This window comes from Lactuca saligna, chromosome 5, assembly GCF_052625555.1.
Source record: "Lactuca saligna cultivar CGN05327 chromosome 5, ASM5262555v1, whole genome shotgun sequence".
Taxonomy (NCBI): Eukaryota; Viridiplantae; Streptophyta; class Magnoliopsida; order Asterales; family Asteraceae; genus Lactuca; species Lactuca saligna.
In genome coordinates, this window is record NC_136421.1 from 117,219,862 (window position 1) to 117,232,694 (window position 12,833).

Below are 12,833 nucleotides of genomic sequence, written 5' to 3' on the forward strand. Positions count from 1 at the left end.
ACATAGAAAGTCATATTTAAAGCCGAAGTGCTGTCCAAATTACTATTTTAACCCCTGGTTAACTTAAGGAGAGTTCAATGTACAGGAACAATTGTATGTTATGTGTTATATGTGCTATGTGATTTTCAGTGTTGTTATGCTGAGTTATTTTCCCGTTTTAGTTTATTCGCTATGTTTATAGCAAATGTAATACCTTTGACCATGTGATCAGTGAAAGGACTTAGATTCACATCGGTACTGGTATGTAGCCTCTGGCCATGTAGAGCATGTATCTGTAAGAGAATGACTTCTATTCTATGGCATTAGCAAATGGTTAGACAGGACTATAAGCCTGAAATCTAACAACATGTTAATCAGAAATTGCATGTCTTCTATGCTATTTGGGCCAAAGTTTAATTGATGTATATCAAGAATTGAAAAGTATATCTTTGAATAAATTATTTGATTGAGATGAACGCTTGTCACATGATTTCACATATGTCTTGTTGTTCCTCTTTGATTTTGCCACATTGAAATATATATATGGCATAACGTTATATTGTATCTATTATTGAACTCACTAAGCGTCAGGGCTTACCCTATCAATGTTTAATAATTGTAGGTGATAAGTAACTAGTATGTTCACATATTTTTGAAAGATTTAGAATAGTTTGTAATAGTACTTTTGTACGTCATTTTATGTTTGTATAAATTACAATATCTTGGGTAGTTATGTAATATATAACCCTTTGTAATAGTCGGTTTGTATCCAATAGTTTGTAATCCCTTTATCAATGTAAAATATTGCTTTTATGAATATGTAAGTAGCATGTTTTGGAGTAATGATATTGTGAAGTATGAAATTTTGGGTCTTTCAAAAATACGAAAGTTGGGGTGTTTCATAGGTTTTTCTGATTTGTTTTGCTTTATTTTTTTTATAATTTATCCATATTTATCTATTATAGTGGATTACAGGTGTAATAATGAGCTGTGTTTATAACATCTATGTTGTCATTTTTTGTCATCCCCAACGCTTCTGATCTCGATTTCCACAAGTTTTCCACCGCCTTATAAGTTCCTCCAACCCCTTCTCACTCCCGTTCTCCCTTATTCCCTGCTTCTCCATGTGAACCTCTTCAATGCCATTGGAATTTTCTTTCTAGATTTGTGGATTAACCTCATGGTCTGGAAAACCCTAGCGTATAATCGACGCCCTAGTAGCTCTTCATATCGCTCAATTGCAAGTTCATCTTGTAGAAACTCTACTTCTCCATCCTTATCTGTAAGTGTATTACCCACGATGATTTGGATCTTTAGGTTTGATTTTTTGCCCTAATCACTCTATTTAGATTTTCTTGGTTGGCGACCCACCGTTACCAGAAACTGAGAGGGAAGGGGAAAGACGAATCGAAAGACTAAGGGCAGGAGATTGCCTCCGATAAAAGCCCCAATTATTCGTCGGCACTTCCCAGTCTACATTAGTTGAAAAGGTTTGCCGGTTTAAATTCTTCTATGTTAGAAGCCCTGAGCATCCGGTGTTAAGTTTTCAAATTATCATCATTATTTCTTCTTTTATTCACTTCCGTTACCATTTTTCACAAACTAATTTTAGAATATGAAAGAGCTGCTTGCTGGTCAGCCTCAACGGTGTGTGAAAAAAGGGAAGACCATGACACAACCCCCATGTAGTACAGACATTCATAGTTGTTTCTTTTCTCTATCAGGTTTGCCTATATTCAGTTTTTTTACTTTATTTAGGTCCATTTTCTTCCTTTTTTTTTAATTGCATCTAACACCAAAGTTTCCTAATCCCTATATAACCTCATTCAATCCTTCCAAAAGACTAGCTTAACACCTTGGTATGGGTACTTATATCTGGGTTTTGTTATTATGAATGTAAACTGTTTGACAAAATGTCTAAATGTACCAATTATACAATAACACGCAATGACTATGAACTTTTTCTGCTTATAGTCAGTGGCGGATCCAGCCTGAAAGTCAAGTGGGGTGCATTGTTGACCGTTGACTACGTAAATTAATAATAATAAATACATAAAAGTAGAATAATATTAAAACATTCAACTAAATGTCATTTTACAATTGAAATATATGAGGGGACATAGCTAAGAAACGTTTGATAATACTTTCATTGGTAACCTTGGAAAATCCTTCTCTTTCAAGCTCGCAAATTACACAATCATTTAAAAATTCATCCGAAATCTGATTCCGCAAATCTGACTTGACAAGCTTCATCGCCGAAAAACATCTCTCCACCGTTGCGGTTGCAACCGACAAAAGCAATGACAATTTTACTAACCGGTAAACCAAAGGAAAGTTAAGATGCATATTGCTTTCCACCATCACTTTAGCAAGGTCGGATATACTCTTCAAGGTAGCAAATCTTGCATCTTGTTGCATAAAAGCAGGGTAAACCGAAAGTTCATTTAGAATATTCAACCTATCTTTAAAGCTAAAATCATGTGGATAGAAATCGATCAACTTCCGTAACTTTGATGGGTCAAAGTCACAAAATGAATCATGTGGATTCAAACCTGTCATACAAATGAGCAATTCGGAACTTACTTCATTAAAACGATCACCGAACTCTTGAATTTGCATATCCAAAACCATGTTGAAACAAAAAACTCGTAATAATGGCGATTGGTGATATTGGTGTACTTTCTTCGGGCTCTTGGTGTAACATCCTGAAATATCAAGAGTAGAGTTGAAGGGCTAAAAGAGTAAATTGGGAAAGAGTGACTCGGCGAGTCCATGTGCGGACTCGGCGAGTAGAGTCGCGACTTGGTCGCGTGTTAAGTGGCCGACTCGACGAGTCAGTGTAATGGACTCGGCAAGTAGGCGCTGAGTGGAGAAAACCCTAATTCTCGGGGTTGAGCCTTATATAAAGATCACTATGTTTTCCTCCCAGCCTCTTTATCACCCCTTGAGCCCCAGAAAACCCTAAATCACGGAGAAGCACCATTGTTGAGTGGATTGGAGCTTGGAGAAGTAATGGTTGAAGGAATTTTGGGAAGATTGAAGGCTTGGAGCAAGGGGCTTTGCTTGGATTCGAATTGCATTGTAGTTGGGGCATCACTTAGAGGTAATATCTCATTATTGACCTGTTGTTATGTTGTTTCTTCATTTTGGGGTTTGTGCGAAATTGTCTATGGATGAAATGGGAAGTCTAGAGGTTAGATCTGAGGTTGCTACCTCAGATATGGAAGGGAGAAGAATCAGAGAGCATGAAAGTCCCTGTGTTGGAGTGTTTAGTGAAGCTTACATGTCCCAAACCCTAGCCCCAATGTGCAAACGGCTTAGATCTCTTTGGATTCACGTAAAGTTTGCCACTTTACGTGATGGATGAGTGGTAGGAGACTAGATCTATGTTTTGGATCAATTGCATGGCCTGAGATGCTTCTGTATGGATTCAGACCAGTGGTATTCGACGACTCACATGGGGCGACTCAACGAGTTGCTTGAAGATGGCCTGAAACTCGACGAGTTGGAAGAACAACTCGGCGAGTAGATTGAAGATAGTCTTGGAATCGACGAGTCCATTTGGACTCGGCGAGTCTTGTCGAAGAGTCACAAATATTCTCTGGTTGAGTCGAGAATCGGTGAGTTGAGGGATGACTCGGTGAGTCGTGTGCGAGTGGACTCAGAGTTGTTGGAGTCGGCGAGTCTCGGGGTGACTCGGCGAGTTAGGTCGCAGATTAAGTGAAGTTCTGATTATGGGAACTCGACGAGTCACAGGGTTGACTCGGTGAGTAGGGTCAGTCAGGGGTTGACTTAGACTGAGGACTTTGATTTCGACCAAGGGTTGGCCATTGACTTTTAGGGTTTGGTCAGCGATGTGGCCTTTGGGCCAAGAGAGAGGTAAAATAGTCTTTTACCCATAAGAGGGTGTTATGAGAGGATTTATTCTAGTCTCAAGAGTTATATTTGAGAGTATTTGCCTTACGTGTTAGGCGGTGGCGAGTTCGAGATTCGAGTGTGGGGATATCTGCTTTCTGCTTGCCAGGTGTGTCTTCTCACTATACTTTACCTTGAGTAGGTAACCAGAGTTATGTGATCAGAGTATTTGTATGCTATATGTACTGCATTATTTCTTTGCGATTTATGTTGTGCATGTTTATAGAGTTGGAACCGGAAGGTTCCCAGAGTTAGAACCTGAGGGTTCACAGAGTTTGGGTGCACGGACCCATAGAGTTATAGCCTCGAGTCGCTAATATGTGTTATGTGTGGTATTTTGGGGAACTCACTAAGCTTCGTGCTTACAGTGTTTTGTGTGATGTTTTTCAGGTTTCTTTCAGTATCACGGGACGGCACCGACTTGATTGTACACACCAGAGAAAGAGTCATATTTTGGAGGATCCTGGTTTTCTATGCAAGTGAAAATGGAGTCATGTTTTGTAAATCGACTATGAATGAGATTTTAAACAAGTGTTTCTAAGAATAAAATGATTATTTTAAATGAAAAATTTGTCTTGAAATTTACGGTGTTACAAGTTGGTATCAGAGCCTTGGTTTGAGGGATTCGGATGCGCCTTCGGGTAAATCTGGACTCAAACTCAGGAAGTAAGAAAAGTTTTAAGGAAATAATTTTCTAAAAATGAATAAAAGTTCAAGAGAAAGCAAGAAGGAGCAGTGTGTACAATCAGCCAGAGCCCGAACGGTGATTTCCCAAAATACCCTTATTTTTGTGTTATGAGATATGTATGATGCACTTTATGAGATATTATTGCATGCTAGAGACAGGCTAGGTATTTCATATGTTAGGACTAGAGTGGCCTGATTTGTGATGCCTTTGCCTAGGACTCGTTGTTATAGGTGTTATGATTTTGAGTATGTGATGAGTGAGAGTATCCAGTTAGAACCCATGAGGGGTAGAGTTACAGAGTTCGGTGGTACTTTTGAGGATGAGCCGAGAAGGTGGAGTTATCACAGAGAGGGAGTCCTATGTATTCTTCGATGCTCGAATGCTGCTTGCTTTGTGCTTTGCGGAACTCTCGATGATGGGAGTTAGCTACCAAGTGAATATGACGATATTCAGGAGGTAGATGGCTGGCATCATTAGGAGCTCTTCAGCAGCTGATAGCAAAGATGTGGGAGGACAACGGAAGAGCCTAGGGAGCAACCCTATCCAGATGAGTGCGCTTGTAGAATAGAGAATTTCGCTGGGGAGCGAGCACGCGCGATGGGATTGGTGAAAGAGCAGGTCGAGCAGCTATTTAGAAGCTCTGGGATGGTCCATGTGGAAAGTATGGGTAGATGTGGCAGGTAGTATGGGCCCGTACTACTGAAAGCAGAGGACCCATACTTGATACAGGGAGTATTCTGAAGGTTCTAAGGAGCAGATTGAGTAGTGATGTTATGGTTTGAGTACCATACATCGGAGCGGATCGAGGAGTGATGTTATGGTTCGGGTACCATACATCAGGGCAGATTGAGGAGTGATGTTATGGTTCGGGTACCATACATCAGAGCAGACTGAGGAGTGATGTTATGGTTTGAGTACCATACATCGGAGTGGATCGAGGAGTGATGTTATGGTTCGGGTACCATACATCAGGGCAGATTGAGGAGTGATGTTATGGTTCGGGTACCATACATCAAAACAGATTGAGGAGTGATGTTATGGTTTGAGTACCATACATCGGAGCGGATCGAGGAGTGATGTTATGGTTCGGGTACCATACATCAGGGCAGATTGAGGAGCGATGTTATGGTTCGGGTACCTACATCAGGGCAGATTGAGGAGTGATGTTATGGTTCGGGTACCATACATCAAGGCAGATTGAGGAGTGATGTTATGGTTCGGGTACCATACATCAGAGCAGATTGAGGAGTGATGTTATGGACCGGGTACCATACATCGGAGCGGATTGGGGAGTGATGTTATGGTTAGGGTACCATACACCGGGGCATATTGTGAAGAGATGTCATGGAATGAGTACCATGGTTCATAGTGAATGATGTTTGTGGTTCTCCGGTTATTCGGTCACGAGTTAGTTCGAAGAGGCGTCCCTTGAGAGGGAGATCGAGAGCCCCTCAGAGTATTTTAGTAAGGAGTCAGTGAGAAGGGAGAATTTCTATCTGAGTTGGGCGATTAGTCGATAAAGGAGATGTCACCTCCTATGATCTGGGAGGTACTGATTATGCTCGTGTGAAAAATATGAGAAGCATGATATTTTGGTTTTGGGTTTAGGGGTAAACCCTGCAGGTCGTCATTGATGATGATTTCCCACCAGAGTATCAGGTAGCATGTGTGCCGCGAGGCAGTGATCTATCATGAGCAAATAGTCAGTTGAGACTGGGATAGTCGAGGGCCATGCTATACCTAATTGAGTTTAGTCGGGTGTACGGTAGTGGTATCAGCGGGGAGTTCAGTCGAGTTCAGCGGTGCCGAGAGTTTTCTATCCATGGGGTGTTGAATTTGGGAGTGGGTTCCTGTTCTTGGGATGATCCCGGTGTTGGAGCGTTGGTTAATGAGTTGAGGTGAGGGGTACGATGATTTTATGGTTCGGTCTATGAGCCAGGGACGTTATCGAGCAGTTGAGTTGTTTGGTACTAAATTGGTACGAGATTTGGAACGACTAGAGGCAGACGTGACGAAAAGTTCTTAAGGAGTTCACCAGAGGTTCATAGTATATGAGGTCGATTCATTTTCTTAAGGGGGGATTATCGGGCGTTGTGTAGCACTTTCCGGGGGCAGGTGCGATTTTGTTGGAGAATATAGTTATGGGTTAGTTGCGTGCTATTTGATGATGGTTCGAACCCTAAGTGGGGGAGAACCGGGTGTCGTATGTAAGAAAGCAGAGATTTGTCAAGAGCAGTTATAAGTGGAGTATAGAGATATGCGGTAAGAAATCATGAGACCAGAGATGTCGGTGATCGAGGAAAGGGGTCAGAGTGAGTTAATGCAGGAAGTACTTGTTTGAGAAGGATGAATGTCTCCACGATAGGTGTTTATTAGTCAGGAATCTGGTATTGTTCAGTGTTGGGGCAAGTAGATAAAGAATGATTGGGCAGCCAACTCCCGGGTCGGTATGCGTATCCTTGTTTGGATTTTGAGCGGCGGGAAAAAGGGTTTCGGAGAATTATCAGTGTATTTCGTAGCGTTAGCATTTCTTCATATTGCAATTGAGAAATTGAATACACCGAAGTTGCAACTTGGGAAAAATGAAGATCTAGTTATGGGGTTCAGAGGGAATGTATTATTGCATCTATATGGTGCTTGGAGCAGGAGATCTGTGGTTGTGGCAGGATCTTGTGATGTTCGGTGGGGGTGTTCCGAGGTATCCGGGTATTGATATCTTTATTTCAAAGTTATTCGTGAATCTTGAGTTGAGACGACTTGTGGTATATTAGGTTTCTATGGATCTAGTGAGAGCCTTCGAGTATGGGTATCCAGGGAGATTACTTGGGAGAGTGGATCTTCGCAAGGGTGGGCATCTGTTATGACGATGGCCTCCAGAGTCTGTGATGAATATTCGAGACGAGTATGGGTAGCCACCTATGATAGTCTGTGGAGCACGAATTAGTGGAGTCAGAGGGTGTTGTGATACTGCGGGGAGCCGTAGTACTCACTAGTTAGAGGGTGTTGTGATACTGCGGGGAGCCGTAGTACTCACTAGTCAAAGGGTGTTGTGATACTGCGGGGAGCCGTGGTACTCACTAGTCAGAGGGTGTTGTGATACTGCGGAGAGCCGTAGTACTCACTAGTCAGAGGGTGTTGTGATACTGCGGGGAGCCGTAGTACTCACTAGTCAGGGGGTGTTGTGATACCGCGGGGAGCCGTAGTGCTCACTAGATGGCAAGAGAGTGTGATGATGGAATGTTCTCCGATCAGTGTATGATGTGGAAGAGTTTTGGGCTTGAGTAGCCATAGTATTGAGTTTTTGGAGCCTGGATGTTGGACCGGGGGCGAGACTGGGGTCCCCATCTCTGTCGGGGAATGTGGTGAGATGCGCAAGGGATATGCGCAACAGAAACCAGAGATCAGAGTGGAGATGATCCTCGGTTGGATTATACTTTCTTGCATAAGGAAAAGAGAATTTCGTGACTTGCGTGTCACAGGGCCGGGATAGTGGTCACGGGGAGGAAGTTAGTAGGATATTTGGATCATGATTTGGGTGACCTTTGGAGGCTCAGCTGTGGAGTCAAAAGCTGACCTGGTGACCAGTCTCGAAGAGGGATATGAGATGAGCTAGAGCCTATCATGATGATGTCTGAGGACACCTCAGAGGGAGTGAACGATTCAGACGCTCAAAGACATGCTTCAGGCATGTGTATTAGATTTCGGAGGGTGTTGCGGCACGTATTTATCCGTGGTTGAGTTATCCTATTTCAACAGCCATCATTAGTGCATTGGTATGCCACCCTTTGTGCTGTTGTATGGGAGGAAGTGTCGGACCCTCATTTGCTGAGGAATGTGTTGATTCGCGGAAGTGGAAGTTGTAGTGAGAATGGATGATTTGGAGTATGATGGTTGAACATTGTGTCTGTGACAGTGGTATGGAATGATATCATGATGGGATGTCTGCTGAGGATGCGGAAGGGATTCCGCGGGTGTAGAGCCAAGAGTCTCAGGATGGATGTAGGGATGGATTCTGGGACTCCCAGCTTGATTCTGATCAAGGTCCATGTGCATAGTGGTGGTGTCTCCTGGGGATGTTAGAGATGTCGTCAGTGCGACGGGTTCTCCTAACCCGAGAGTGCGAAGGTTGGTGCGGCTTGGGTGCTTGATTGCAAGAAGAGGACTCATGAGAGTTATTCTGGGATTGAAGAGTGGGCCTTTCTGTCGTCACGGATTGGATAGAATGGGATTTGGATCGGGGATCCGATGGTTCATGGATTCTAACCCTTATGGGTCGAGTGATTGTTGAGATTTGGGTCAGTGATGTTTCATGGGTAATTCTCGGATCGTTTAGTGTGATTATCAGAGGGTACAGCAGGTGCCCGGTTCGAGACAGTGGTCAGGACACCGTAAGGAAAGGAAAAGTGTGTTCGAGTTTCGATGGGTATGCCTTGTGAGATCTGGTCCGATTAAGGCCAGGTGGCACGTTGTGGGAGTATTTTTGGAGTTGAGTTGCTGTAGGCTTCGAGGGCGAAGCCTAATTTAAGTGGGGGAGAATTGTAACATCCCGAAATATCAAGAGTATAGTTGAAGGGATAAAAGAGTAAATTGGGAAAGAGTGACTCGGCGAGTCCATGTGCGGACTCGGCGAGTAGAGTCACGACTTGGTCGCGTGTTAAGTGGCCGACTCGGCGAGTCAGTGTAATGGACTCGGCGAGTAGGCGCTGAGTGGAGAAAACCCTAATTCTCGGGGTTGAGCCTTATATAAAGATCACTATGTTTTCCTCCCAACCTCTTTATCACCCCTTGAGCCCCAGAAAACCCTAAATCACGGAGAAGCACCATTGTTGAGTGGATTGGAGCTTGGAGAAGTAATGGTTGAAGGAATTTTGGGAAGATTGAAGGCTTGGAGCAAGGGGCTTTGCTTGGATTCGAATTGCATTGCAGTTGGGGCATCACTTAGAGGTAATATCTCGTTATTGACCTGTTGTTATGTTGTTTCTTCATTTTGGGGTTTGTGAGAAATTGTCTATGGATGAAATGGGAAGTCTAGAGGTTAGATCTGAGGTTGCTACCTCAGATCTGGAAGGGAGAAGAATCAGAGAGCATGAAAGTCCCTGTGTTGGAGTGTTTAGTGAAGCTTACATGTCCCAAACCCTAGCCCCAATGTGCAAACGGCTTAGATCTCTTTGGATTTACGTAAAGTTTGCCACTTTACGTGATGGATGAGTGGTAGGAGACTAGATCTATGTTTTGGATCAATTGCATGGCCTGAGATGCTTTTGTATGGATTCAGACCGGTGGTACTCGACGAGTCACATGGGGCGACTCGACGAGTTGCTTGAAGATGGCCTGGAACTCGACGATTTGGAAGAACAACTCGGCGAGTAGGTTGAAGATAGCCTTGGACTCGACGAGTCCATTCTCTGGTTGAGTCGAGAATCGGTGAGTTGAGGGATGACTCGGTGAGTCGTGTGCTAGTGGACTCAGAGTTGTTGGACTCGGCGAGTCTCGGGGTGACTCGGCGAGTTAGGTCGCAGATTGAGTGAAGTTCTGATTATGGGAACTCGACGAGTCACAGGGTTGACTCAGTGAGTAGGCTCAGTCAGGGGTTGACTTAGACTGAGGACTTTGATTTCGACCAAGGGTTGGCCGTTGACTTTTAGGGTTTGGTCAGCGATGTGGCCTTTGGGCCAAGAGAGAGGTAAAATAGTCTTTTACCCATAAGAGGGTGTTATGAGAGGATTTATTCTAGTCTCGAGAGTTATATTTGAGAGTACTTGCCTTACGTGTTAGGCGGTGGCGAGTTCCAGATTCGAGTGTGGGGATATCTGCTTTCTGCTTGCCAGGTGATTTTTCTCACTATACTTTACCTTGAGTAGGTAACCAGAGTTATGTGATCAGAGTATTTGTATGCTATATGTACGTGATGTGTTGTACTACATTATTTCTATGTGATTTATGTTGTGCATGTTTATAGAGTTGGAACCGGAAGGTTCCCAGAGTTAGAACCTGAGGGTTCACAGAGTTTGGGTGCACGGACCCATAGAGTTATAGCCTCGAGTGGCTAATATGTGTTATGTGTGGTATTTTGGGGATCTCACTAAGCTTCGTGCTTACAGTGTTTTGTGTGATGTTTTTCAGGTTTCTTTCAGTATCACGGGACGGCACCGACTTGATTGTACACACCAGAGAAAGAGTCATATTTTGGAGGATCCTGGTTTTCTATGCAAGTGAAAATGGAGTCATGTTTTGTAAATCGACTTTGAATGAGATTTTAAACAAGTGTTTCTAAGAATAAAATGATTATTTTAAATGAAAATTTTGTCTTGAAATTTACGGTGTTACACTTGGATTAACATAAACATCCTCCATGTTCACCATTTGAATGTTATTATTCTCACAAAAAGACGTGATATCCAACATACGTGCATCAAACCCATTATTACTCATATTTTTTAATGTTGCAGTGGTTGATTTCACCAAACTTATAGCATTCACAATATCTTGATCCTTTCTTTGTAGAGCTTGTGACAATATGTTTGTGATCCCTAAAATTTTCAACATCAATTGCAAGTGGAACACAAAATCAAATGATCGAAGATATATTTGAATACCACTTGCTTGACGTTGACTAAAACCATTAAGGCCTTCATCTTCAATATATTTAAGCACATCACTAACAGATGAAAACAAACCAACCAAACACGATAGTGTTTTGTAATGAGAATTCCAACGCGTATCTCTGGCTCTAGTAAGAGAAAGTTCTTGGTTTAATCCACTTCCAGTTTCAATTTCACCACGGCTGATGGATTCTTCTAGTTTATCTTTTTGACTTTCACGCAACATAACTGTTCGTTTACAAAAAGCACAAACAACATTCATTAGAACACCTATCATATCAAAAAAGACTCCAGTGTCATGATGTTTTTTTGCAACCGCAACAATAACTAGCTGAAGTTGGTGAGCAAAGCAATGAACATGATATGTGGAGGTATTTTCTTTCATGATTAAAGATTTTAGACCATTAAAGTTCCCACTCATATTGCTTGCTCCATCATAACCTTGACCTCTGACCTTTGTTAAACTCAATCCATATTCAGAAAATAAAGAGTCGATAGCAGATTTTAAAGATAACGCAGATGTCTCTTTCACATGAACAAGACCAATAAACCTTTCTTTAACAATCCCACATGTGACATATCGCAAAACTACCTCCATTTGTTCCTTTTTGGATATATCGCTAGACTCATCAACTAATAAAGCAAAAACATCATCACCAATTTCTTCAAAAATTGATTTAAGTACTTCTTGTGCAAAACAATTAGCAATATCTTTTTGAATACATGGAGCCACCATTCGATTGTTCCCCGGAGCATTTCGTAATGTAACTTTAAACACACTCTCATTTTGATCCCGAATCAAATTATATACTTCCAAGAAATTTCCTCTAAAAAGTGACATTTCAGACTCATCATGCCCACGAAAAGGTAATGCACATTTCAATAAACATCTACAAGCATCAATGGAAGCATTTAATCGGATTCGATGTTCACTTTTAGCAACCTCATTTTGCTTATGAAGAGCTGTAGCAATTGATTGATTTTGTCTCATTAAGTCTCCACATTTTTTAAGTGCAATATAATGGGAACTATTAACAGTTTCCCCCTCATGAGTTTTAAGTCTTTCCGGTTTATTCCAACTACTAAAGCCTTCTGTCACAAAAGCATCACCACCGCCCCTTTTATTTTGTTCATCTTTAAATAAATAACAACACAAATAGAAGGCTTCATCTGCTCTTGCACTATACTCTAACCAATCACCGTATGCATCATACCACGCCGGATTAAAACGTCTTCTCCTATTTCCAAACATTCTTACACGGTATTTTTTAAGACGCAGTTGACATGGTCCTTTAATCAAATATTTTCGTCTTATATTGTCTCTTTGATTAGGGTTATAATCTGAAATTTTTTTCCTATCAGTCGGATCCCAAGGAATGTCACTTGAATCAGTTTCATTCGGTATTAGTGGAATAAAACTACGTTGGGGAATTTCTGCTGAAGATGGTCCTAGTATGGATGTTCTATTGTAAAATCTTTCCATTGCACCTGTTATTGGGTTAAACAAAAAAAAAAGCATTAAACAATGTTAAACACAATTACCAAAACCATTAAACATTAAACAAATACAAAGCACTAAATTAGAAAAGTCCATTAAACAAAACAGTTAATTTTTTTTTTCATCTCTGTTAAGCTTCATTCGATTCCCT

The 12,833-nt window shown here is 41.9% G+C and overlaps 1 pseudogene; it reads right to left on the minus strand.

Annotated features, from left to right (window-relative positions):
* Nucleotides 1-1,086: 1,086 nt before the first annotated feature.
* Nucleotides 1,087-12,833, minus strand: part of LOC145045642 (uncharacterized) — a 34,025-nt pseudogene continuing 22,278 nt past the window's right edge.